The sequence below is a fragment of the Amblyomma americanum genome, chromosome 1 (assembly GCF_052857255.1).
Source record: "Amblyomma americanum isolate KBUSLIRL-KWMA chromosome 1, ASM5285725v1, whole genome shotgun sequence".
Taxonomy (NCBI): Eukaryota; Metazoa; Arthropoda; class Arachnida; order Ixodida; family Ixodidae; genus Amblyomma; species Amblyomma americanum.
Genome location: NC_135497.1, coordinates 69,671,548 through 69,698,918, shown reverse-complemented (window position 1 = coordinate 69,698,918; position 27,371 = coordinate 69,671,548). Strand labels below are relative to the sequence as shown.

General features: G+C 47.8%; 1 protein-coding gene and 5 non-coding genes across 6 annotated transcripts in view; 5 read left to right on the top strand and 1 right to left on the bottom strand.

The window, feature by feature from the left end:
- Window positions 1-27,371, bottom strand: part of LOC144112969 (uncharacterized) — a 141,656-nt gene that overhangs the window by 69,809 nt on the left and 44,476 nt on the right. The gene's annotated exons all lie outside the window — the stretch shown is intronic.
- TRNAN-GUU (transfer RNA asparagine (anticodon GUU)) lies at window positions 4,855-4,928 on the top strand. The gene has a single exon. It is a non-coding gene; the product is annotated as a tRNA-Asn (tRNA).
- On the top strand, window positions 5,185-5,258 carry TRNAN-GUU (transfer RNA asparagine (anticodon GUU)). Its single transcript has one exon. It is a non-coding gene; the product is annotated as a tRNA-Asn (tRNA).
- TRNAN-GUU (transfer RNA asparagine (anticodon GUU)) lies at window positions 10,585-10,658 on the top strand. Its single transcript has one exon. It is a non-coding gene; the product is annotated as a tRNA-Asn (tRNA).
- TRNAN-GUU (transfer RNA asparagine (anticodon GUU)) lies at window positions 10,920-10,993 on the top strand. The gene has a single exon. It is a non-coding gene; the product is annotated as a tRNA-Asn (tRNA).
- On the top strand, window positions 20,703-20,776 carry TRNAN-GUU (transfer RNA asparagine (anticodon GUU)). Its single transcript has one exon. It is a non-coding gene; the product is annotated as a tRNA-Asn (tRNA).

Sequence of the window (27,371 nt, the reverse complement as noted above, 5' to 3'; positions counted from 1 at the left end):
TTGTCCTCTGCTCATGTTCCACCGTTCTTGTCTTTTCTGCGCTGCCTTGTCTATCTCTTCAAAAATGACGAAGCTCTGTTCCTGTGCTTCTTTTGCCGTTTTTTTTGCATCCCCATTTTCTTCATTTAAGAGTGCACGCTATCAAACTTACCTAGCTTGCTCTACTTCCCTAGTCCAGTTCTCGCCTGCATGCCGTCAGCCTCCGTGGCGCAATGTTTGGGCCATCACTTTAAAGGATGCCGAGGCGGTAAAGCGGATTACAGGCACCGGCGAGCTACTTGTTAAAAAGCGTCGCTGCCTGGTGATTGACCCGGCGAACCAGGACGTGCGCCTGAAGCTGCACTGGCTTCTACACAGCGTGCCCGACGAGGAGGTGCGAGCAGCCTTCGCACCGTATGGAAAAGTTTCGGAAACTTCCCGGGAGCGCTGGCGGGTGCATGGCATGACAGAAAAGGGCTCAACGACACGGTTGGTCACCCTAAAGTTGAAAGCCGGCGTGAAACTCGACGACCTGCCACACCAGCTGAACGTCGGCGGTGAGTTGGCCCTTGTCGTCGTTCCTGGAAGGCCTCCCTTGTGCCTCCGCTGTCGGAGTACCGGCCACATCCGTAAAGAGTGGCAGGTTCCACGTTGTGGAGTCTGTCGACGGTGCGGCCACGAAGATGACGAGTGTGCCCGCACTTACAAGAGCGTTGCTGGACCCTGGATAAGTGAGGACTCATCTGGACTTCTAATGGACGAGGCGGATGCGGAGGAAGTAGCTGAAAGTGAAACAGGGCTGAAAGTGAAACAAGATGCGCCTTTCTTGATGGTTCTAACGAAGCAGAAAGTTAAGGTAGTCAGCGATGATAAGGCTAGTGAAAAAGTCGTATATGCTCTCTCCGAAGACGACCACGACACAGAAAGAAACGACGAAAGTTTGCGTCGGAACACCTGAAGACGTGGAGTCTCCAAGTACTGACGCCATGGACGTCAGCCAGGAAATGGCGGCCTCAATGGCTGGGGAACGCCCACATGAAGAGAGCGTCGGTCATAAGCAGCAGTCCGGCAATAGCAGCGATGAGCCGCCGTCGAAAACACCTCGGATACGACGTTCAACGTTAAAACCGCGGCCGATTTTATCGGCTGGGACACGGCAGGCGGGGAAACGGCCTCCGTAGTTGTGTGGTGCTCTGGACGATATGTGTCGGTTTTCATTCAACTAACGTCAAGCGGCCTCAGCAACCAAGCTGGGAATGTGCGCGAAATGGGTTGCATTTGCTGGACATGCTTGCGAATGTATCCGAGCGGTTCGCTGGGAAGATATATGCGCTCCGGATCGTCAAACGAGGAAGGCTACATGACTGCGAAGGTGGGCAAGTACGTCTACTGGTGACGATTTTAACGCATGGCGCATAAGCTAAAGACACCACTTCGCGCAGCTACTTTGAATGTCGGAGGGCTAGGAGCTAGAAGGCGACAATGCCAGCTTAATCGGCTCCTTCTGGATAACAATATAGATATAGTAGCTTTGCAAGAGTCAAAGATAGGGACTCAAGAGCATACCGAACGCATGGTGTCTTCTTTTCAGAAATACTGACGTGTGTGTATGTCATTCCGTTGGTGCATCGGGTGGATTCTTGCTATTTATTCGTAATTCGTTCGGAATAAGCGTCGAGTCAGTGCTCGCCTGTCAAAGCGGTCGTCTTTTGGTAACTGATTTCACTTTCTCGAATTTATGTTGGCGTGTTGTGTGTTTGTATGCTCCTAATTTAGAAAGCGAGCGTCAATTTTTTTTTGAGTCTCTTGAGCCGTGGCTGCAGAGCGACAAGATTTTGCTTGTACTCGGTGACTACAACTGTCTGTGCGCAGCTGTCGATAGAGTGAAACGCAGATCGCGAAGAAACAAAGGCTCCGAACTCCTGAAGACATTAGCGCATAATTACGGTCTTGAGGATGTTGGCAGCGTGTTCTCCACTGGAAACCAGCCAGATTTCACGCACTTTCAGCGGGATAGTCACGCTAGACTCGACAGGATTTACGTAGCCGTCGATCTTGTACCCCTCTGCTCTGCGTACAATGTGAAACCTGTGTCTTTCAATGACCACTGCCTAGTGAGCACGACTTTTGGAATGAAGGAAAAAAAATCTCGCTTTAACTGGCATCTATGGAAAATGAATGCAAAAATTCTTGACCATGAGAAGTTTCTTGCGGAAGTTACAACCGGGATTAAAAAGCGGCTTGCTGCGCCCCCAACCAGTTTTGCAGCTCAATGGGATGGCTTCAAAGAATGGGTGAAGATAAAAGCAATAGAAAAAAGTTCTGTGATTCCTCACAAAGAGAAAGAAAAAGGAAGAAAACTGAATGCACAACTTGAGTGTTTACTGAGCATGGAAAGTATTGAGCCGGGAAACTTTGCTACAAGAATACGGGACTTGAAAAATAAGCTCGAAAGAACGGATACCGACAGGTACAGAGGGGCCGTTATGCGGTCAAGGTCTGAAAAATTGTGGGCCGGCAAATCGCCGACAAAGAGAGCGCTGTCAGACGAAAAAAGATAAGCTTGCCAGAAAGAAATCAGAAGCATCAGTTATGAAGGCCGCATAGCGGAAGATGCCAACGAAATTGAACGCGCTGTAGAAGACCACTTCGAACAGCTGCTCAGCAATAAGCTGAGACTAGACGGCTTTCAGCAGGATTTTTTAAGTCTGGTGCCAAGACTGGATGACGAACTAAAGAGCGTCTAGAATTTTTGCAAGAGATAGAAAACGCAATTGAGAACCTACCATCTGGGAAAGCTCCTAAACCGGACGGACTAAATGCTGTTTTCTTTCAAACGGTCAAAGAACACTTGGCCCAGTTTTTTATAAATGTGATTACGGAAGCCTATGAACGAAAAAAAGTTGCGTTGTCCTTCTCTACCTCCCACATTGTTTTAATCCCCAAGACTGATGACCCGGAGAAACGAATGTTGGTTGGGTCATATCGACCGATTAGTCTCACCAACGTGGACTATAAAGAGTACATGAAGATTTTAGCAAAAAGAATGCAGACCTTAATCACCAAACTAGTTGGGCCTCATCAGACATGTGGCATCAAAGGTCGCAGCATTGCCACAAATACGGATGTTGCAAGAACCATATTACAATTTGTTGACGCGGTTGATTGTCAGATAGCTATGATGCAGTTAGACTTGGCGAAGGCCTTTGACCGGGTCTCCCATGAAATTTTTTTTGCTTTGCTGGGTCACTGTACCCTTGGCAGCGTGATAGAGGAGGGTGTTAAAATGGCTTACACAAACTCAAGACCAGAATTATAGTTAATGGAGATCTCACTGATAGCATCGCAGTACGTTCATCGGTTAGGCAGGGCTGCCCGCTTTGACCCCTGCTTTTTGCAATTTATTTAGAGCCACTTTGCTTATTCATCATAAACAACGACCACATCACTGGTTACAAGCTGCAGTCAGCACATACTAAAATGCTGGCATATGCTGATGACATTGCAGTGTTTTGCTCAAATAGGGAGAGCATCTGGGAAGTGACGAGTGTCGTGCAAAAATTCTGTGATCAAACAGGATGTAAGATAAATTGGGATAAGAGCTCTGGGTTTTGGCACGGTGAATGGGACGCTGCACCAGAATTATTCTGCAGGCTGCGATGGTCCACCTTGCCAACACGGTACCTAGCGTGCCGTTAGATTGCTATCGGGATCCCAGTCTGCACTGGATAGAAGAAACTTCCAGAGCAAAAAGAGGAAGCCCATGCGTGGCAAGGAAGACAACTATAAATGTTTTCCCGTGCTTCTATTTGCAATTTCTTTCTCATTTCAAAGCTGCGGTACCTTATGAATGTATTGTGTGCATCGCGGACAGCTGTTCAAAAAATACACCAAGTTTTTGCGGTTTTTATTTGGGCATCGACATGGGAGAAAACCAGCCGAACGAATTTGTTTCGTACTGTCAAAAGCGGAGGGCTTGGGTTGGCACAATTGTTTGTGCGTCAAGTTGTTTTGCGATTTATTTTCCTCCGTGATCAAAGTGATGTCTTATTAAGAACGGTTATGCAAGTGCGCTTGCAGAGGCTGCTGGCTGGAAGAATAGTGTCATGCGAAAACATGAAAGGTGCGGTGACTGGCTACTTGCGCGAGGTTGTTCTGTCGTGCAAGATGTTGGAAGTACGTTTCTCCCCAGATTACCTATGCAATGTCACGAAGAAATAATTGTACAAAGACCTGGTTGATGTGACGCTGCCGGTACCTTTGTACTGGTCACCTCACCGTGGCGGCCCTGGGCAAGATGGTTTAAAGCGAGTTAATATGATGCCCGTTAGGTCAGGAGTTAAAACATTCTTTTTCAAACTCCATACCAATACGCTCCCGGTTAAAACATGGTTGAATGATAAAGGGATCTTCGTGCCATGGACGACAAATTGTTTGTTGTGTAAAAAACGTGAGACGATCGAGCACGTTTTCTTAGAGTGCTGGGACCCTATCTTTCTTTGGGATGCCCTCCAAAAAACGATTCAAAAAAGATCTTCCCTTACACCCTTACAGCATCCGATTCCTCCCAGTCGAAAATGAAGAAATGCCCTATGATTTGATTATGCTTCTCGGCCTCCACGGTCTGTGAAAAACGCGAATGCAGGCGCGACAAGCAGATGTCAACATTCGCTCTGCACGTGAAAACTTCATTGAGAGTGCTGTTTATCTACGCGAAGCTTTCAGGGTGCAGCCTGACCCACCAGAGTGGGTTTCTGTGTTTGATGACTTGGTTAGTTTGAAAAGATTTTAATTCCTCTGCACCTACTCAAGTGTAGCTGAGGTGCTTTTAACATTTGTTACTTGTGTTTTGCAAGGCAATAAAGAAAAGAAAAAGCCTCCGTGGCGCAATCGGCTAGCGCGTTCGGCTGTTAACCGAAAGGTCGGAGGTTCGAGCCCTCCCGGGGGCGAGCTTATCGCTTTTGTACTTTTTATCCCCAGCCTTTTTTTCCTTATGACGGTTTTGCGCTTGTCCTCTGCTCATGTTCAGCCGTCCTTGTCTTTTCTGCGCTGTCTTGTCCATCTCTTCATAAATGAGGAAGGTCTCTTCCTGTGCTTCTTTTGCCGTTTTTTGGCATCCCCATATTCTTCATTTAAGAATGCACGCTATCAAACTTTCCCAGCTTGCTGCACTTCCCTAGTCCAGTTCTCCTGTGCATACCGTCAGCCTCCGTGGCGCAATCGGCTAGCGCGTTCGGCTGTTAACCGAAAGGTTGGAGGTTCGAGCCCTCCCGGGGGCGAGCTTATCGCTTTTGTACTTTTTATCCCCAGTCTTTTTTTTCCTTATGACGGTTCTGCGCTTGTACTCTGCTCATGTTCAGCCGTCCTTGTCTTATCTGCGCTGTCTTGTCCATCTCTTCAAAAATGAGGAAGCTCTCTTCCTGTGCTTCTTTTGCCGTTTTATGCATCCCCATCTTCTTCATTTAAGAATGCACGCTATCAAACTTTCCCAGCTTGCTCCACTTCCCTAGTACAGTTCTCCTCTGCATACCGTTAGCCTCCGTGGCGCCGGTAACAGGTTTTTGGACACTGCTGACCAGGATTACCAAGTGATACTGCCGTAACTGCCATCAGGTCAGATTGTTTTCAACACCGTTTTTTGCACGGCGATGTGAGAGCGCGAGCTTTCCGCGCCGAAGATTTCAGGGACGCCCTTGCTAATCTTGGAGCACTCCCATATGTTATCGCCCTGGAGGCGTACCAAATGAACCATGTGTGGGCGGTAACTTTCAAGACAGCGGAAGCAGTAAAGAGCATGCTCGATAAAGGCGACGTGCTGGTCAAAGAGCGTCGGTGTCTGGTTATGAACCCGAACAACCAAGATGTCAGGCTCAAGCTTCACTGGCTCCTTCACGGAGTCAGCGACGATGATGTGCGGGCTGCTCTGGCAGTTTATGGCAAGGTGACTGAAATGACCCCGGAGAAGTGGCGTGTCTACAGCATTACCGACAGGTCGTCGACGACGCGCCTGGTCGCCCTGAAGTTGAAGGCCGGTGTCAGTGTGGAAGATCTGCCTCATCAGGTGCGTTTGGGCGGGGAGCTGGCCTTGGCTGTGGTACCGTACCGGGCACCGTTGTGTTTGCGCTGCAACAGTATGGGCCATATACGGCGTGATTGCAAAGTCCCGCGCTGTTCCCGATGCCGGCGCTTTGGCCACAGCATGGACTGCGTTAAAACCTACGCAACCATCGCCGGTCAGCCAAAAAAAGAACGATGTGACAGAGCTCGTTATGGACGTTGCAGACGCTGAAGAGGATTCCAGAGGGGCTGGGAATGTGCCCGTACACTCTCCCCTGGACGACAAAGCTGAAGCTGCCAAGGACCCTCAAGGCGCCGTCAGCAAAGGCGACCAGCAAGATCAAGTGAACAACACCCCCTCGGGGGCGGCGACTACGAAAGAGGACTCTGGCAAGGACTTGGAAGTAGTGTCGACGGGGAGCTGGTGGGATAGTGAGCAAGCAATGGATGCCACGAGTGGAGTGCCAGCAAAAGCATTGCGCGAGGAAACAGTCGTCGTGGGTGACAACGCCGACGTGGAACCGCCTCCCAAGACGGCCGCGACTCGGCGGTCGAGTTTAAACCCCAAGTCGAACATTCCGCCCGACCGCAGAGCGGGCGGCGCGGAGCCTTCGTAGCAGCGTGGGCCAGTCTTGTTTCCTGCCCACGAAACTGCAATTAGCGTGCATGAGGTGTATCAAGGGCCAAGACAACGACGGGGACTATTATCCTGCTGCTGGGGCGGAAAAGTCGAGTGCCACGGTAATCAGCGCCAGTGCCGTATCTCAGACTGTCGATGTAAGCCTCATGCGGTCCTTGTGCCCTAGCGTAAATATGGCAGCAAACTTTAAAAAATCGCTTCGTGTAGCAACATTGAATGTTCGGGGCTTGGCCAGTCGGCGAAGGCAGTGCGAGGTTTGTTGGTTATTTATTGAAAAAGAGCTGGACATCGTTGTCGTCCAAGAAACCAAGGTCAGCAGCGAGGATCAAACGGACCGCATGGTGCAGCCCTTTAGAACTCATTTCAATATCCGTACATCTCATGCAGTTGGAATCTCAGCGGGATGCGCGCTCTTTGTACGTAACAGTGTTGGAATTTTAGAGGAACAAGTCATTGTTTGCGAAAGCGGCCGCCTTGTTATCGTGGACCTTTCTTTCTCTGATTTATTGTGGCGTGTTGTGTGTCTTTATGCGCCTAACAAAGAAACTGACCGCAGAATTTTGTAGTGATAGCTACATTATGGTAGCATTTCGAGCCTTTAGCGCGGCGGCGCCGCCACCACGTGGCTGCGCCGACACGCTGTCACGTGTTGGTCACGTAGTGTGGAGCAGCTGCCGGCGGCGCGGCGCCGTGGCTGATCACGTGGTTCGTCATGTGGTTGGTCACGTGACCATGTTCCACTCCGCCAGCTGTAGCTATCGCGTCCCTCCAGGTTTAACCAGAGCTAAACCACCGCCAATTTTTTTTTTGAAAGCCTCGAGCAGTATTTGAAAACAGAGTGGCATGTTATATTTATGAGAGATTTTAACTTTGTTTGCAGGCCAGAGGACCGAGTTATGTCCGTCCTGTAAGGGATTAAAGTGTGCAGGTTCTGAATTAGCTTGTCAAGGAGTATGACTTAATAGATGTTGCTTGCATGTTATCACCTGGCAGTCAGGCACAGTTTACACATTTCCAGGGTGAAAGCCATGCCAGGCTCAATCACATGCATATATCGGTGCCCCTGGCGCCGCTGTGCGAAAACTACGTAGTCATTCCAGTATCCTTCTCTGACCACTGCATCGTTGCTTTCACCTTAGGATCAAAATTAAAGGAGGTGAGATTTAATTTGGATTTATTGAAATTTAATGCCAAACTTCTGGGCAATAAAAGCTTCGTGAGTGAAGTAAAGAATTTACTGAAGTCATTGGCTGTGTCTGGAGCCGAAAGCTGGTTGGAAAGGTGGGAAGGGTTCAAAACTGACGTAAAAAATGAAAGCCATTGAGAGAGCAAGCATGCTATGACAAGAAGAAATACAGAAAGAAGAGGAATTGCAGTGCCAGTTGAAACTATTGCTGAACATAGAATCTGCGCAGCCTGATTTCTGCAAGAAGCAGATAAAGGAAGTTAAAAGAAAACTCGAGCAGGCCAATGGAGATAAGTACCGAGGGGCCGTTGTGCAGGCACGCACTGAGCGATTATGGATGGGTGAGGCCCCCAGTAAGCGGTCACTGAGCGATGAAAAGGGATATGCCTCGAAAAATGAAATAGAAAGAATAATGTACAGAAATGAAGAAACCTCTGATCCAGAACAGATAGAACACGCCTTTGTTGAGCAATATCGAGTTTTTCTAGGAGAGGAGCAAGTGAAGAAGAACGGCTGTGAACGTGACTATTTGCGATTAATGCCTAAATTAGATGACAGTGAGAAGGAAAGACTTGAAGCTCCAATCAGTATAACAGAAATAGAGAAAGCAATTGACCAGTTAAATGCCGGGAAGTCCCCTGGGCCCGACGGCCCAGGTGCAGCTTTTTATAAATCTTTTAAAGATGAACTAAGTCAGGTCTTGCATAGAGTAATCGAAGAAGCCTATGAAATAAAACAATTGCCACCGTCTTGCAAAGCTGCCCACGTTGTATTGATTCCGAAGTATGAGGATTCAACGAGGCTGCTGTTGGTGGCGTCTTATCGGCCGATAAGGCTCACCAACGTCGATTACATAATCCTTATGAAAGTTTTAGCGAGGAGGACACAAAGCGTTGTTAAAGACCTAGCAGGCCCACACCAAACATATACAAGGACGAAGTATTACCACCAATATACATGTTGTGACAAGCGTTTTGGAGTGTTGCGATACTTTTGATGGACGAGTTGCAATGTTGCAGCTCGATCGAGCAAAAGCTTTTGATCGAGTATGCCATGAAGTGCTTTTTAATCTCCTAGAATCTGTGAATATAGAAAACGTTATTACAGAGGGCGCCAAAATGGCGTACTCGAATTGTGCAGTGCGAATTAATGTAAATAAAAAGCTCACCGAAAGAGTGCCAGTGAAATAATCTGTGAGGCAGGGCTGTCCATTATCCCCGTTGCTTTTTGCTTTATACCTAGAGCCGTTGTGCTTGAGCATTATAAAGAACGAAAGGATACGCGGCTTCGCGCTCGAAACAACGGAGGTAAAAATGCTTGCGTACGCAGATGATGTTGCTATTTTTTTAAGGACAAAGAAACCCTTCAAGAAGCTGTTGAAGTGGCAGATGATTTTTCTGCTAAAACGGGCTGCCATGTTAACTGGGAGAAATCATCTGGATTTTGGCACGGGGATTGGGATAAAAAATCTAAAGTGTTTGCCAATGTGCGATGGACAGCGCTGCCCTCAAAGTACTTGGGTGTACCACTTGACCAATATAATGACACTGAGAAACACTGGAATAAAGAAATAGAAAATGTCAGAAGGAAAACGAAAGCATGGAGTGGCCGGAAACTATCCATGCATGTTCACACAAGCAACTGTTTTCAACCTTTTCCTAGTTGAGAAAATTGGGTATGTCTCGCAGGTATTGTTCATTTCGCACGTTACCATACAAAAAATACAGAGTCTTTGCAGTTTTCGTGTGTGGAAGCATACAAGAATGTACGAGCCGGACTAATCTGTTTCTTTCGTTCGAAAAGGGGAGTGGGTCTTGTGCATTTATTTATCAGACAGATTTTGTCTCGTTTTATTTTCCTGCGAGATCAGAATGATACCTTTTTGCGTACTACTTTCGTGCAAGTGCGCCTGCGCAATGGTTTGCCTGAGTTTTTGGTATCCTGTTCTGATAAAAGAACGACATCTATAAGAGGATTTTGGCGCGAAGTTGTCACGGCTTTTAACATGCTGAAAGTGGCTTTTCTTTAGATTATTTAGGTTCTGTGTCAAGAAAAAAACTGTGTAAAGATTTGTTGGATGTCATGCTGCCTACACCATTGTATCGACAGCTAGGCTGCGGAGACCCAGGGAGGGATGGTCTGAAAAGGGTGAAATGTATGCCAGTAAAATCCTAACGTGAAACGTTTTTTCTTCAAGCTTCATACTAACACTCTGCCAGTGAAAACCTGACTAGATCAAAAAGGTATTTTTGTGCCATGTGACGGTTAACTGTATGCTCTGCAAAAAGCCTGAGACAATCGAGCATGTGTTTATAGAATGTTGGGATCCGGTATTCTACTGGGACATTCTGCAAAGAACAATAAAGAAAGACCTGCCAATCACGCCGTATGGAATCCGGTTCTTAGCGGTAGAAGATGACGGAAATGTTCTTTATGACCTCATCATGCTACTGGGCCTCCACAGCATTTGGAAAACCAGGATATCAGTGCGAAATGCCGATGTGAACATGCGGCCTGTAAGAGAACATTTCATTGAAAGCGTTGTGCATGTGCGGGAATGTTACCGTGCCCAACCGGAGCCACCCGAATGGCTCTTGCGTGTTGGATGAACTTGTAGTCCTCAAGAACGTTTAAGCAACTACTTCTACCGAAGGCCGGTGAACGTGTTTTAACGGTTTGTTATTTGTTATCGTCGTCTACACAGGCAATAAAGAAAAAAAAAGCCTCCGTGGCGCAATAGGCTAGCGCGTTCGGCTGTTAACCGGAAGGTTGGAGGTTCGAGCCCTCCCGGCGGCGAGCGTATCGCTTTAGTACTTTTTATCCCCAGCCTTTTTTTTTTTTCGTTCTGACGGTTGTACGCTTGTCCTGTGCTCACGTTCCGCCGTCCTTGTCTTTTCTGCGCTGCCTTGTCCATCTCTTCAAAAATGAGGAAGCTCTCTTCCTGTGCTTCTTTTGCCGTTTTTTTGCATCCCCATTTTCTTCATTTAAGAATGCACGCTATCAAACTTTCCCAGCTTACTCCACTTCCCTAGTCCAGTTATCCTCTGCGTACCGTCGGCCTCCGTGGCGCAATCGGCTAGCGCGTTCGGCTGTTAACCGAAAGATTGGAGGTTCGAGCCTTTCCGGGGGCGAGCTTATCGCTTTTGTACTTTTTATCCTCACCCATTTTTTTCGTTATGACGGTTGTGCGCTTGTCCTCTGCTGATGTTCCGCCGTCCTTGTCTTTTCTGCACTGCCTTGTCCATCTCTTCAAAAATGAGGAAGCTCTGTTCCTGTGCTTCTTTGGCCGTTTTCTGCATCCCCATTTTCTTCATTTAAGAATGCACACTATCAAACTTTCCCAGCTTGCTCCACTTCCCTAGTCCAGTTCTCCTCTGCATACCGTCAGCGTCCGTGGCGCAAACCATTCTGCTTCCGGCAGCCGAGCTGATCGGATCACAGTATCATGGGCTCCAGCGGAGCGACGACAGCGGCCTTCGACGGCCGCGGAAACAGGATTGATGATTGTGAAGATAAGGAGTACCAGATCATTTTGCCGACACTGCCAACAGAACGTGTTGCTTTCAACACGGTTTTTCTTCACGGAGAGGTGCGAGCGAGGCCGTTTCGGGTCGAGGATTTCCGTGACGCCCTGGCCGAGACCGGTACACTCCCCGACATGGTCGCGTTGGGGGCGTACCAAATCGACCATGTGTGGGCGGTCAACCTGCGGAGCACGGAGGCAGCAAAGATGTTGCTCGCCTTCAATGAGCTGCAAGTTAAGAGACGCCGCTGCCTCATCATCGACCCGAAAGACCAGCAGGTAAAGCTGCGGCTACACTGGATGCTTCATCCGGACGGCATCCGACGACATCCGGACGGCATTAGCGGCACTTGGCAAAATGACCGACGTTACGCGAGAGCGGTGGCGGATCCAAGGCGTCAATGACAAGAGCTCAACGGCAAGAACTGTCCTACTGATCTGAAGCCCGGTCTGAAAGTTAATGACCTACCACACCAGGTACGCGTCGCCTGAGAGTTGGCTCTTGTCGTGGCGCCTGGACGTCCAATGCAGTGCCTACGCTGCCATGGTACGGGCCACGTGCGGCGTTAATGTAAAGTTCGCCGCTGTACGAAATGTCGGCGGTACGGTCACGCGGATACCGACTGTGTCCGCACTTATGCGGTTGCTACGGGCGCTGTGTCGAAAGACAACTTTGCAGAACTCCTGATGGACGTAGCCCAGGCCGAGGAATCTGCAAAAGGCATAGGGGAACCCGAAAAGCACGCAGGCGCGACGGACTCTTCGGGACCCTCCAGCAGCGATGGCGGGCGGAAGCCTGAAGGGGCAGAATTTTCGACAAATGGAATGGAGGCGTCGAGTGATGAAATAAGCGTGCCGGCGATCCAAGAAACCAAGCTAGCGACTCCGAACGAGAACCATGACAAGAGCGGCGCCCGCACTACCAGTGGTCCTGCCCGAGCGAAGCGACCACACGCTCAGGCCGGAAACGATGGAGACAGGGCGGCAGCCCCCAGTGTCGTGTCGATGAGCCGCCGGCAAAAACGACCCAAGGACGGCGGCCATCCATCCGACCACGACCTAATGTGTCGACGGAGAGGAGAACCCTCGACAAACCGCCCCCGAAGCCAGGCCTGGAACCAGCACCGGATGGCTCCGGTGTCAAAGAAGTCGTCTAGCCACGCGCTAGACGGGAAGGGTAAGCACCATGTTCCCGGCCTCTTTCTTCTTTATGAAAATGGCTCCTGCGTCCCCCATAAAAGTCGGCACACTTAACGCCAGGGGACTGGTTAGCAAGAAATAGCAGAGCCAGGTATACTGCATTTTACCTAAGCATTACATAGACGTCCTGGCAGTGCAGGAAACGACAATTGACGGGGAAGATGAGACCGGGAACATGGTGCGACGTTTCACGTCTAGGTTTTTTGCAGTAGTGTCCCAGGCTATAGGCACGTCTGCGGGCTGTGTCATTTTTGTTAAGAATTTACCGGGACTTGAGGTTCAGGGATATATGGCGTGTCCATCGGGTAGGTGTGTTTTGGTTGACTTCGTGTACAACAAAACATATTGGCGCATCATTTGTGTGTACGCTCCAAATGCGGTGGATGAAAGGACAGTTTTTGTCTCAAAACCTACAAAAGTACTTAATTTGTGAGAAATCCCTGATCGTCATGGGTGACTTCAATTGCGTCCTGAGAGGTTGTGATAAAACCAGTGCACGGGCGTTTAGGGACAGAAGCACTGAGGCACTCTCAGAAGTTATAGCGACGTGCAACCTCGATGATGTGGCGGAATGTTTAGAAGGCGAGCGTTGTGTGAGGTTCACACATTTTCAGCGGTCAAGCCATGCACGGTTAGATCGCATTTATGTGCCGCCGGACGTTATTTCAAAATGCAGTACCTACAGTGTACTACCGGTATCATTTTCTGATCATTGTTTAGTGGAGTGTGAGATAGGGACAAAGAATAGAGGAAAGCAGTTTTCTTGGGAGATGTGGAAATTAAATAATAAGCTCATTACAGACGACATCTTTAGCAGGAAAGTAAATGAAGAAATAGGCAAATTAGAGACGAGCGGTGAACTGAAAGTATGGCAGTAGTGGGAACTTTGCAAACAACAAATAGCAGCGATCGAAAGGTCAAGCTGTATACGACAAGAGAAGCGTGAGGAAGAAAAGTTAAGATCTTTACTGGCTCGACTTCTCGAAAAAGAAAGCGAAGAGCCTGGAAAATGGATAGACGACATTAGAAAAATAAAATACAAGAGTGAACTTTTCGAAGAAGAACGCTATCGTGGCGCTCTTGTGCGGGCTATGGCGCAATATGTAGCAGCGGGGGAGAAACCGTCAAAACGAGCGCTAGGAATTGAAAAAACGCATGCTCAGCGAAAGCACATTGAAAATATTGATTGGGGTGGGGCGCTATCTGGAGAAAGCGGTCATATCCAGCAGGCATTTCTTGAATATTATCAGGTGCTGTTTGCAAAGCAAGAAGTGGATGTGAGCGCATTCAAGGAAAAGTTTCTTGGCACTTTACCGCGATTATATGACGAACAGAAAGAAGGGTTGCAGCTGTCGATGACTGCGTCAGAGGTCGAGCATGCGATAGAAAATTTGAAACTTAGAAAATCTCCTGGACCTGATGGATTAAGCGCGGCTTTTTACAAAGCATATAAACACGAAATAGTGCCAGTCCTGACAGCAGTGTACAATGAAGCCTACAAAGTAAAGGAATTGCCTCCGTCTTACGGTAAATCCCACAAAGTGTTAATTCCTAAATATGATGAAGCAGAAAAATTACAACAGGTAACAGCATATCGTCCTATCGCACTCACAAACGTAGATTATAAAGTTTTCATGAAGATTTTAGCCCGTAGACTACTCAGTTATTCATGATATAGTCGGTCCCCAACAGACGTGTGGGATCAAGGGACCCTCTATTGTTACCAATATATTCATAGAGCGAGGTGTGTGCTTGAATGTTGTGATCATACAAATAGCGGTGTAGCCATATTTCAGCTAGATCTTGAGAAAGCATTTGATTGTGTTTCGCACGAAATCCTGTTCTGCATACTCGACCATGTAAATGCAGGGTCCATTATTCGCGAAGGAGTGGCCTTGGCGTACCGGAGCTGCACGACAAGATTAATTGTAAATAAGAGTTTGGGGGCCCCCATCGTCCTGCAGCGTTCGGTGCGCCAGGGTTGCCCCTTAGCCCCCTTCTATTCTGCATTTACATCGAAGCGTTTTGTTTGAATATCATGAAAAATGAAAAACTTCGTGGCTTCCAGCTGCAAGCGGCAGAAGTTAAGCTGCTGGCCTAGCGGATGATGTCGGAGTGTTCACAGTGAATCGGGAAGGTGTAACCGAGGCCGTGGTATGTGTAAAATAATTCACCAAAGTCACAGGCAGTAAAGTGAATTGGTCAAAGTTCCTGGGGCTTTGGCACGGAGAATGGCCAACGAAGCCCGACAATTTTGCGAACGTGTCTTGGGTGACGACCCCAGTAAAGTACTCAGGCGTCCCACTAGACGGTTATCGTGACAGCGAACCGTACTGGAGAGAACAGACGCAAGCCACGCGTGAAAAGGTGGAGAGGTGGAAAGGGCAACATCTGTCAATTTTCGGAAGAGCCACAGTGTGATCTGTTTTTTATGTGTAGGATGTGGTACGTGATGCAAGTGTGTACATTGTGCAAGGATGAACGTACAGAGATTGCACCGGATATCTGCCGTTTTTGTGTGGGCTGCGGGATGGGAACGATGCAGCCGGACGAATTTGTTTAGGCGGGTGAAGGACGGTGGCCTGAGTCTGGGGCACTTATTACTGCGGCAGATAGTAAGCAGATTTTTTTTGTGCGTGATGTAAGTGATCAGTTTTTGCGCACTGTGTGACAATTAAGGCTTGGAAATGCACTGCCGGATTTAGTTGCCTCAACCGAAAGTTTATCGGGACGTATTTTTGGTTACTTTAGAGAGGTTGCCGCGAGTTTTAGATTCCTATCTGTTCGGGTTTCGTATGAGTATTTGTCTTCTGTTAGCAGGAAGAAGTTGTATAGGGAGATGTGCGATGTAGTTCTTCCACAACCTATGTACAGGGCCGTATACAGTGGAGGCCTGGGACGCGACATACTTAAGCGTGTGAAGGCGATGCAGGTGCCGCCAAGTGCAAAAACATTATTCTTTAAGTTACATACCGGAACAGTGCAAGTAAAGAAATTTGTGGAGGGGAAGCATTTATTTCTACCTTGGGAATCACATTGTTTAATCTGTAAACAACCAGAGACAATAGACCACGTTTTTTGCATTGTTGGGAAGGGGTGTACTTCTGGGACATCTTGCAAAGGACTTTAAAAAAGGAATTTCTGCTAGACTCTCATGGAATACGGTACTTGCCTGAAGAGAGTGAGGATGGGACACCATTCGACCTTATTATGCTAATGGACCTCCACTGTATTTGGCGCTCCAGAATGGCAGGATATCATTGCGATCCTGATGCACAGCCAGCACGGATCTATTTTCAAGAGTGTATGCATAAGTATACTGAAATTCGGAAACTCGCTCCTGAAGCTCCTGAGTGGCTCGAAAGATTAGAGCCTTTGGTGGCGCATAGAGAGTTTTGAGTTTTAATATTACGAAGCCACAACCCACCAGGCGGATACTGTCAAGTATTGTTCATTGTGCCGTGTAAGTGTATTTGTGCATTCTGGTACTTGCCGAAGTCAGGCAATAAAGAAAAAAAAAGTTCGTGGCGCAATCGGTTAGCGAGTTCGGCTATTAACCGAAAGGTTGGAGATTCGAGCCCTCCCGGGGGCGAGCTTATCGCGTTTGTACTTTTTATCCTCAACCATTTTTTTCGTTATGACGGTTCTGCGCTTGTCCTCTGCTCATGTCCAGCCGTCCTTGTCTTATCTGCGCTGCCTTGTCCATCTCTTCAAAAATGAGGAAGCTCTCTTCCTGTGCTTCTTTGGCCGTTTTCTGCATCCCCATTTTCTTCATTTAGTAATGCACGCTATCAAACTTTCCCAGCTTGCTCCCCTTCCCTTGTCCCGTTCTCCTCTGCATACCGTCAGCCTCCGTGGCACAATGCAGGCAGGGTCACATACGCCGTGACTGCCGTGTGCCGCAGTGCAACACATGTCGCCGCTTTGGGCACACCGAGGAGCAGTGCGTACGTACTTACGTACGCCAATGCCGTAGGAGTGGTGAGCGGTGAGGATACATCCGAGCTGTTCATGGATGAACATGGATGAGTTGCGAAGACTGCAGGGAACAAGGCCTCGAAAGTGGTATCGCCGGCTCCGCCTCTCGAGCCTACCACGGAGTTGAAGGAGACGCTAGTCGAGGCGCCGAGGGCACAGGCTTCGGGGGCGGATAATTCTGCCAACTCAAGGGAGACTGTAAGTGATACCAATAATGTGCCGGTGATCAAACAGAGCCAACAGCACGACAGCATGGAAGTAGGCGAGAATGGAGAGAGCAATCAGACTGCCAAGCGTTCTTGGGCTGACACCGAAGGGGCGAAAGGGACGACGGAAGACTGCTCAACCGAGGAACCGCCTTCAAAGGCGACCGCGGTTAGGCGGCCGTCGGTCAAACCGCGGCCGAATATGCCGGCCGAACCACGGCCAGCGCCTAAACCGCCGTCGTAGTGCCCTACTTGTGTCGGGCAAGGTGGTACGACACGGCATCAGAATTTGTGTCTGATTCATGCGTGTGGTGCTGTGCCGACGACAGATCGACTCCTCCCCAAAGATGGCAGAAGGAAAAACACGCACGTATGGCTCACATTAGCATCGAGTCGTCAGTACGACGTGGGCCCGAGTTTTTTTCTGGCGGCTAACTTCAACTGATGGCTTTTAAACTACGAACTCCTCTGCGGATTCCCACACTGAATGTGCAGGGACTGGGAGCGAGGAGAAGGCAGTGCAAACTCAGCCGCCTCTTCCTTGAAAATGAGCTTGATTTGGTGGCAGTCCAGGAAACAAAGTTGGAAAGCGAGGAGCAAACGGACAGAATGCTGGCACCATTCCGAGCTCAGTATGATGTATGCGTATGCAACTCCAGCGGTTTGTCTGGTGGATGTGCTTTGTTTATAAGAAATAATTCGGGAATAATTGTAGATTCTGTCACTGTCTGTTAAAGCGGGCGGCTACTTGTTGATTTTTTTTCTGATAAGTGCTGGCGTGTAGTATGTGTTTATGTCCCAAATTTTGAACGTGAGCGTAAAATTATTTTCGAAGACCTTGACATGTATTTGAGCTGTGAAAAAATGATTTTTTTGTTAGGGGACTTTGTGTTTTTAAGGCGGAAGACAGCGAACTGTCACATTGTGCGTGACAAAAGTGCTGAATTGTTGAACGTATTGGTTTCAGAGAATAACCTAGAGGATCTAGGTAGTGTTATGACGAACGTTGTGCGCCCACAGTTCACACACTTCCAGCGGGGAAGTAACGCTAGACTGGATAGGGTGTCTGTTTCTTTGGAGGTCGCGGCACTGTGCACTGGCTACGACGTTAAGCCGGTACATTTTAGTGAGCACTGCTTCGTAATAATCACGTTAGGGAATAGGGAGAGGAAGGCACGCTTTAACTGGCAGACCTGGAAACTGAATACAAAGCTCCTGGACGACGAAGCTTTCGAAATTATCGTGGCGGAGGAAATTGAAAAGTGTCTGGTCGCCTCGTCAAATTACAGTAAGGAATGGGAAGAATTTAAACAAAAAGTAAAAAAAAAGCTATTGAGATAAGTTCTGTAGCCGAGTACAACGAAAGGAAACAGCAAAAAGAATTATCCGATGAACTTGAGTATCTGATTGGACTAGAATCTGATCAACCAGGCTGCTTCACGAAAGAAATACGGGAAGTTAAATGCAACCTCGGCCATATCAGCAGTGACAAGTATAGAGCCGTAGTGATTAGGTGATTAGAGCGAGGGTCGAAACGCTCTGGGCAGGCGAAGTGCCGAAAAAACGGGCCCTAGTGGACGAAAAAAGGCACGCATGCAGCAAAGAAATTAAGCAGATCATGGACAATAATGAGGTAACAAATGAAAAAGAAAACATCCACGCAGCCTTTAAAGAGTATTTACAGGAGTTGTTTGCTCTCAAAAGCGTAACAAAAAATGATTTTGAGCAGGATTTTTTGCATTTGATGCCGAGGCTTGAAGATGTAGTTAAGGAGCGCCTCGAAGAACCAATCACTATTTGGGAGGTCGAATGCGCAATCGATGACCTGGCAGTTGGAAAATCACCCGGGCCTGATGGCCTTGGCGCGGCTTTTTACAAAGCCTTTAAGAACACGATTGGTCAAGTCCTTGTGAAGGTATTCGCTGAGGTCTATGAAACGAGGCGCGCCCCTCCTTCGTTCCGCACGTCACACACTGTGCTCATCCCGAAAACAGACGACCCACAGATGATATTGTCGGTGGGGTCTTATCGTCCGATAAGTCTCACCAACGTCGATTACAAAATTTTTATGAAGATACTGGCGAAACGATTGCAAACTTTTGTAAAACTAGTTGTCGGACCGCACCAAACCTGCGGAATTAAATGAAGGACGATTGCCACCAATATACATGTCGGTCGAAATGTCTTAGAGTGCTGTGACGCTTCTTCAGGCCGCACTGCCATGATGCAGCTTGACCTGGCGAAAGCGTACGATCGCGTATCGCATGACATACTTTTCTGCATACTTGAACACTTAAATGTCGGTGATATAATAGCCGAAGGCATGAAGATGACGTATGCTGACTGGACCACACGTGTCATGGTGAATGGTGACCTCACAGAACCTGTGCATGTACATTCTTCAGTGCGGCTGGGGTGTCCGCTCTTGCCTCTACTTTTCGCCCTTTATCTTGAACCGTCCTGCCTAGCTCTTTTAAATAGCAATAGAATTGTCGGCTACAGGATAGAGTCAACAGAAGCGAATGTACTTGCTTACGCTGATGATATTGCTGAGTTTTGCTCCGATAGAGACAGCGTCCGAGAAGTCGTTGCAGTTGCAGAAAAATATTGCAGAGAGGCCGGTAGTGAAATAAACTGGGATAAGAGTTCCGGTTTTTGGCATAGAAACTGGGATGCCACGCCTGAGCTTTTTGCTCAAATTCAGTGGTCGGTGATGTCACGGAAATATTTAGGAGTGCCCCTTGACAGTTACCGAAAACCCGAGCCTTACTGGAATGAGCAAACGAATCAGGCAAAAGAAAAAGGGAATGGATGGCAGGGCAGGCAATTGTCAGTCTTTTCACGTGCCACTGTCTGCAACAACTTTCTGGTCTCCAAAATTTGGTATGCTATGAGTGTTTTGTGCATGTCGAGAGTCAATGCGCAGAAAATTCACCGTGTGTTTGCTGTTTTCATTTGGGCTTCAACGTGGGAGAAGCCCAGTCGATGCAATTTGTTCCGCCCTATGAAAAGCGGGGGCCTTGGCCTGGCACATTTATTTCTACGCCAGGTTGTGTCGCGATTTATGTACCTACGTGACCAAAATCATGCCTTTATACGGACCGTCATGCAACTTCGCCTATGGAAACATATCCCAGATTTCATTGTGTCGACTGCTCGAGGATTTGTATGTACTGTTACTGGGTACTTGCTCGAGGTTGTGCTTGCATACCAATTGTTGCGCGTGCGATTTTCGATGGAGTACCTTGCTACAATATCTAGGAAAAATTATACAAAGACCTAGTTGACACACTAATGCCAATACCCCTGCTCCGCGCACCATACCTTGGAGGTCCAGGGCATGATGTTCTGAAGAGAGTGAAAAAGATTCCCGTTAAACCATCTCTTAAAACATTTTTCTTCAAATTGCACACAGGGACACTTCCTGTGAAAACATGGCTTGAGGAAAAGGGAATATATGTGCCGTGGACAACAAATTGTTTGCTCTGTAAAAAGCCAGAAACCCTAGAGCACGTTTTTATAGACTGCTGCGACCGAATATTTCACTGGGATTTCCTCCAGCATACTATTAAAAAAGAACTCCCCATATATCCGCATCGAATAAGGTTTCTACCAACAGAAAACACAGGAGGTATACCTTACGACCTTATAATGCTCTTGGGTCTTCACAGTTTGAGGGGAACGTGAATGCAGGTGCGGCACGCAGACGTAAACATACGATCTGTGCGAGAAAATGTTATAGAGTGTGCTGTGTATATGAGAGAAGTGTATCGGGCTCAGCCCAATACGCCTGACTGGATTAGCCTTTTTGATGATTTGGCCGCTTTAAGGAAATTTTAGCCGATTCACGGCAGCTGGACAAAAGCTGACGTGATTTATTTCTGCGTGTTGTACTTCTGTGTTGTGTTGGAAATCTGGCAATTCAGAAAAAAAGCCTCCGTGGCGCAATCGGCTAGCGCGTTCGGCTGTTAACCGAAAGGTTGTAGGTTCGAGCCCTCCCGGTGGCGAGCTTATCGCTTTACTACTTTTTATCAGCCTTTTTTTTTCGTTATGACAGTTGTGCGCTTGTCCTCTGCTCATGTTCCACCATCCCTGGCTTTTCTGCGCTGCCTTGTCTATCTCCTCAAAAATGACGAAGCTCTCTTCCTGTGCTTCTTTTGCCGTTTTTTTTTGCATCCCCATTTTCTTCATTTAAGAGTGCACACTATCAAACTTACCCAGCTTGCTCTACTTCCCTAGTCCAGTTCTACTCTGCGTACCGTCAGCCTCCGTGGCGTTATCGGCTAGCGCGTTCGGCTGTTAACCGAAAGGTTGGAGGTTCGTGCCCTACCAGGGGCCAGTTAATTGCTTTTGAATGGGCGGTTCTGCCCTCTCTTCCTTTTTTTACGTGATAGAGTTAAAGGCCTCGCTACCAAGAAAATCAGGTGATGCCCACAGCGCAATCTACGGGGCAGGTGGGCCACCTAGGTCTCGTGGCCTTGCGGCGTCATCACAACCTGCATTGTGAGAAAACTGCCCAGAGTGGCATGTAGTTAAATTAATGATTGGTTGCTCGGGACGAGCAACCTAGTTCGCACAAGGTCCATCGCTTGGAGCACCTGCAATCGCAGGGCAGTGGCGCATCGCTTAACCACTGCACCACTGCGCCACTAGGGGTATAAGGACTGCGTGATACCGTTACGGCGGGGCTTAAATGTCTCCTGCGATTTTTATTTTTTACTTGCTGAGGCAATAACTTCGTTGAAGCTTTAAATCTAGTTTTATTATAGCGCTAACGCTAACTAGACACCTGACCTACTCTCGTAGATCTAACCTTTCTACGTTCGTGGTCTCAGTGATTTCAGGCGGTATGTCAATGCTGTCAAATTCCACAATAGTTAGAAACCAATGCATGTGGTCCTCTGAAGAACACCATCAGTCCGACCAAGCACATTGAGCTGTTGTATAGCCCTATTTTTTCCCGTCCTTCACGGATCACCCAGACATTGACGCAAATGTATATCGTTGACCTGGCAATCCGCGAAGATAAAAAACTGCGAAATGATCAACCTGAATCTTCCAAAACTTTTCGTTGGACGAAAAAAAAAGGCCATAAATGCACCAATTGGTCTCAGAGTCTGATCACAGATGCGTGCGACGATAAGATTAGATTTCTTTCAAGGTCGCTGAACGCCAGCAGTCCGCCGACAAGGAGTCGAGCTTTATTTGTTTCACGACAGGGGCCATTTTTATGGGGGGCAGGAAGAGCGTGAATTAGCCTGTTTTTCCTTTCGTTCTCGTTCTATACTGAAGGCCAAAGATCAGCTTGACGCTACGATTCCCTTTTTAATCTGAGCCGCACGTAAAATAATAGCCACGGAAAGAAATTAAGGTGAACGTGACAAGGGCAGCATAACATTGTTTGTTAGGTCATCCCACGCTTGCCATATGCAATCTGCAATTTAAATAGTCACCGCCTGGTTATGGCCAATCCCCCTTGTGGGTATGTGCCATTTTGTGAGGAGAACAACAACAACGAATTTACTGTGCCAAATCTCGCGGCAGCTTGTACAGGCACTAATATACAGGGCGTGTCACGTAACTTGAACCAAGGATTTAAGAACAGTGGTAAACCGCAGCTGCGTGAAACCAATGAAATATTGTTTGCTGTCATGTGGCGCTCCTTAGTGTTTTGAAATTTCGCTTAATTAAGTAACCGAGATGAACTATGCAAAATTTTATATATTCACTTTCGGTTTCTTGTAAATTGTAGAAGGGGCCCACGAATAAGCCAAACGTTTTTATAGCAACGTACAGGATTGTCCACTCTTATTACGAACAGAGCGCAGTGTGGCCGCGCTCTGAAGCGGCGCAGGCCGACAGCGCCCTGCAGGCGGCGCTTGGTGTCATTTAAAGAAAGCCCGCTAAAAAAAAAAAAAACTCGAATGTGCTCAGGCGCTACCATATTGCAGCACACTCAACCGTGCTTTGAACGAACGAAACATGCTCGATGATCGTGACAAAATGAGCGGTCGCCTCTCAGTTCGACAGGTTGCACAGTGGCGAATAACGGAAACGGAGGCTGCATTGAACTACGCGACTTCGCTGCTTTTCCTTCATTTTTGTTTAGTTTGCGTGATTTCACAATAAGATGTCAGTCTGAATGGGCTGGCGGTGGCCTGCCTACCACTTATCGCAGATCAGGACTCGCGCTTTCCATGTTACGGACACATGCGGTGACGCACTTTCAAGACTACGCCGACACCGGCATCTGCCTCTCACTTCGACATGTTGAGCCTGCGCTGCCTTTATAGAGGAGGCGCTGGTTGAGCGCTTCGTTTGTTCAACACGTTCGCTCAAAACTCGTTTGGCATCACTACAATACGGCAGCGCAAGAGCGCAGTCACTTATTTTTTCATATTTCGCGGGCTTTCTTTAAATGCTGCAAAAAAAGGAGCACGTAGACGATACGTTGCTAGAAAAAAACCTGGATCAGCTGCTTCCTAACCATGTCTACAACTTGAGGAAACGTACTTGACCCTAAACCGAATAAGAAAAATTTAGCACATTTAGTTTCACCTAATTAAGTAATCAAACGGAATTTTAAAAATAATCTGAGTAGCGCCACACAATCGGGAAAAAATGTCATTGGTGTCACTCAGCTGTGATGCACCACTCTTTTTTAAATCCTTGGCTCAAGTTACGTGAAACACCTTGTATGTATACCCGGAGGCAGTCCAGCGTTTTTAGGCGAAACCCCCTAGATGGAATAGGCTTCTGTTAGGAAACCTCATTAGTTAGGAATTCTGTTAGGAATCACTCATTAGTGCCCATTTAAGCGCAGCCATACGGCTACATAGAGAAGCTATACAGCAACTTTCAGAAGAACCTGGGACCACCGCTTATCCGGGGCAACCATATACAGGGCATTTCTCATAAGGCGTTACATGATTTTTAAAGGTAGCCTTTTTGAGTTAGAACGACGCTTTTTTCGGCGCAGCATTGTCCGCAATGTAGTACATTAAAATACAGCTAAGATGTGCTAACTAGCAGGCTGGTTAACTAATACAGATAGCTAATATAGATAACTAATATATATAGATATAGATAACTAATATAACTAATATAGACTCTTTTACTATTACTGTTAGACTCCTTCGTTATTGAGAGGCGTGTAGCCCACCGTAAGCAACAGTAATAGTTATAAGCTATTCAATATTAGTTAACCAGCCTGCTATTTAGCACGCTTTAGCTGTATTATGATGTACTACACTGCTGACAATGCTATGCCGAAAAAAGCGCTCTTCTAACTCAAAAAGCCTCTTTTTAAAAATTGCGTAAAGTGTTATGTGGAACGTCCTGTATAGCTAGCTGCCACATAGCATTGCTTTGCAGCCGTATCTACTATGTTGCTTTAGGCGGCATGCGGCCAGCCGAAGGGGAAAGAACTCGCATCACATTAGTTCAAATGAGCGAAATGGAGGAACAGCAGGTCCGTGAACACAGCTTGATGTGTTGCCGAGCAAGATGTGGCAGAAAAATAAGCACATACCAAGCTTGTGGCTCTTGGCAATGAAAAGCTGAAAGAGCCAATACATGTAAAGATCTATGGACCGTTGTGCATTCAACGACATTTTCCCGCAGTGAATGATGTCGTGCACAGGTTGCCCATGCAGCCGTTCAAAATAAGTATTTGTAGCTGCAACTGCTCGTGTGAAGTCGGAACAACGCCCTGAACCCGGTGGAACAGACAGCTGTCTTTCATTCGGTACAGCGCATTGACATCGGAGTTGGTTGCCCGCTCTTCGCGACTTAAAGCTCTTATTTTCTGTGTCATTACTAAGATACTATGCCTTGACGGTGAACCCTGTTACAGAACGCCCTTTTCACACGATTGCGCGCTTCCAGTTTGTCGGCATTGTCCCTACTCCAGCACAGCGCGCTGCTTACGATATTGGAAAAGCACAGCCAGCTTTCAGAGAGGCAAGGTGACATATCCTACTAGCTGTCAAAACACTGCAAGCACACGTGCCCAACAATTCTAGACAAAATTATTTTTGAACGAGTTTTATGAACGCAATTTTTTCATACATTGTAAGATTTCACTATGACAATAAATATATCCGCAGATCTCCGAACGACAGGCTTGCATTTTTTTGCTATTAACGTTTTTGCTATCGTCAAAAGCTTTTCCGAGTGGTTTTCTGTGGCAGTTTTAACTACTCCATGCGAGCAATGGAAAAACTTTAAAAGATTTTGCTACGCATCGGAAGAATGAACCATTACCTTCGAGATTTATATATATAGCAGTAACTTAGTTTTCCAATATTCAAAATTTTTGTCCAAGAATGTTGGACATGACACGAAGCGACGGCGGCTGCAGCACATCAACCGCCGTTGCTTACGGTGACGCTTGACTGGCACGTAGCACGCCGCTGGTTGAAGATATTGTGACGGACTAGAAGACGATGAAGCGGGCAGTAGCGGCGGTCACCGTGTCTTCTGGTTGGGGCTTGGGGCGGGGCGGAGGAGAGCGGAGGCGTCGGGGCATACCTGGCTGGCTGGGGAAGCGCCGGTAGGTGCGTAGCCACGAGCACACCACAGAAGACCTTGGTGGACAGCGGGCTCCTGAGCTCTGAGACCGAGATAATGAAGGTACCCAGCACCTTACACCAAATGTTACCGGACGGCAAGCCGAAGAACTAGACCTGATGACCGATGGCGATGATATGATTTAATGGCTGCGGGCCCAGCCCGAGCGCTCCTCTCCGCGTCACTGCCCGCTTCATCGTCAGCTAGCCTGTCACACTATATACAGACTTTCATTTTCATGCTTTCACTACGCATTCACAGCTCGCGTTTGTCGTCAGCTATTCACAGGTATCACCACTCCGCGCTTCTGAGACTTGCTTGCTCTTACGGCTCTTTTGGTCTCACGGAGGTGTATTGTCAACAGCTAAGATTAAAAAAAAGGAGAAAAACACGTCGACGAAAGTCACTTTGGCAGCAGGGGATGCAATGATGATGAGGACGAGGATTTTTCAAGCACATGCTGAGTTGATGTTCATTACAGCTCATTAAGCCAGCGTCAGTGAAAACTTCCAGGAGAATCAGAAGCGCCGGCTGCCTCTTCGAAGACTGTTCAGAGCCCTTGTGGAAGCAGCGTGAGGCCCATCGCAGCGCATGCAATACTATGGCTTTTTGTTCTTCAAGCGCAGCCTATGATCCGGCGTCAACTCCACGAAAATAGCGTATGCGTGTTCAGAGCCCCTCGTCGAACACTGCACGCAGGAAGGTCTCGCAGCTCACGTGACCACGACAGTGTGTTTCCACGAATGCATCCCACGGTGGTCATCATCACCGTCATCAGCCTGACTACACCCACTGCAGGGCAAAGGCCTCTCCCATGTCTCTCCAAGTAACTCTGTCCTTTGTCAGCTGCGCCCACCCTATGCCTGCAAACTTCCTAATCTTATCCGCCTACCTAACCTTCTGCTGCCTCCTGCTATGCTTGCCTTCTCTAGAAATCTACTCTGTTACCCTTAAGAACCAGCGGTTGTCTTGCCTTCGCATTATGTGCCCTGCCCAAGCCCATTTCTTCCTCTTGATTTCGACTAGGATCTCATTAACCCGTGATTGTTCCCTCTCTCACTCGGCCCGTTTCCGGTCTCTTAACGTTACACCTTTTATTTTTCTTCCCATGGCTCACTGTGTTGTCCTTAACTCATCTTAAAGGGCAAGGTTCTTGAAACTTGCTTTCAACATTTTCCAAACAATCAGCAAGAACAACGCACTCTCTCTTCTTTTTCACATCGCTCAAGGGCACCTTTTGTAAGTATACTTTCGTTTGAGCCGCCAGACCTTACGAAGCGGACATTTTCGAGAAAAATGAAATCCATTAAACTTTCGCTCCGACGTTACAGAGAGGTGCGAGTTTCTTGAACTCTCTTTTATCCCAAAACTTTCAATGTCTTTTTTTGTTGTTGTTGTTGTTGATACAGTATAGTGGGAGGGCACATTTCAACAGAAGCGTTTACCATCCAGCGCCTCCCGCTGGCGTCATACCTGCCTTTCCTAACGCGTCCCACTCCACTGCAGTGAAGGCGCCAAAGCAAAGGCACGAAAAAAGTATCAATAGAGGCGCCATTCACAGCACTTATGATGCAGGAACCAGGGCAGTACGCCTCAGAAAGACGATATAGGGTACGATGAGCAACAACGAGAGTGCCCCCCCCCCCCCATTCCTTCCTTCTTTTTCATTCTGGGTGCACACTTTATTCACGCACACTTTGTCGTCTTTGAGAGGCGGCCGAAAAGAGACCGTTCGCCTTTTGTGCACGCGCAACCGCTGCTGCACGCAATCCAGGAAATAATGGGGGAACGCACCCGAGCCACACAGATGCGATTCGCCCCTGCAGCTGACGTTCTCTTTGTGTCGTTGCACTCTAGCACACCCTGAATGTGCAATAAGTGGTGTGCATAATGCCCGTGCATGAAGCCGTTTATCCAGTGTCGCCCCAGTAATGTCTCGGCTTGGATGGCTAAGCATGCATAGTTATGTCTTGTGCCACATATTGAATGACATGCGATTTGGGACAGCTCAAAGCCACGAGACAGATTGTC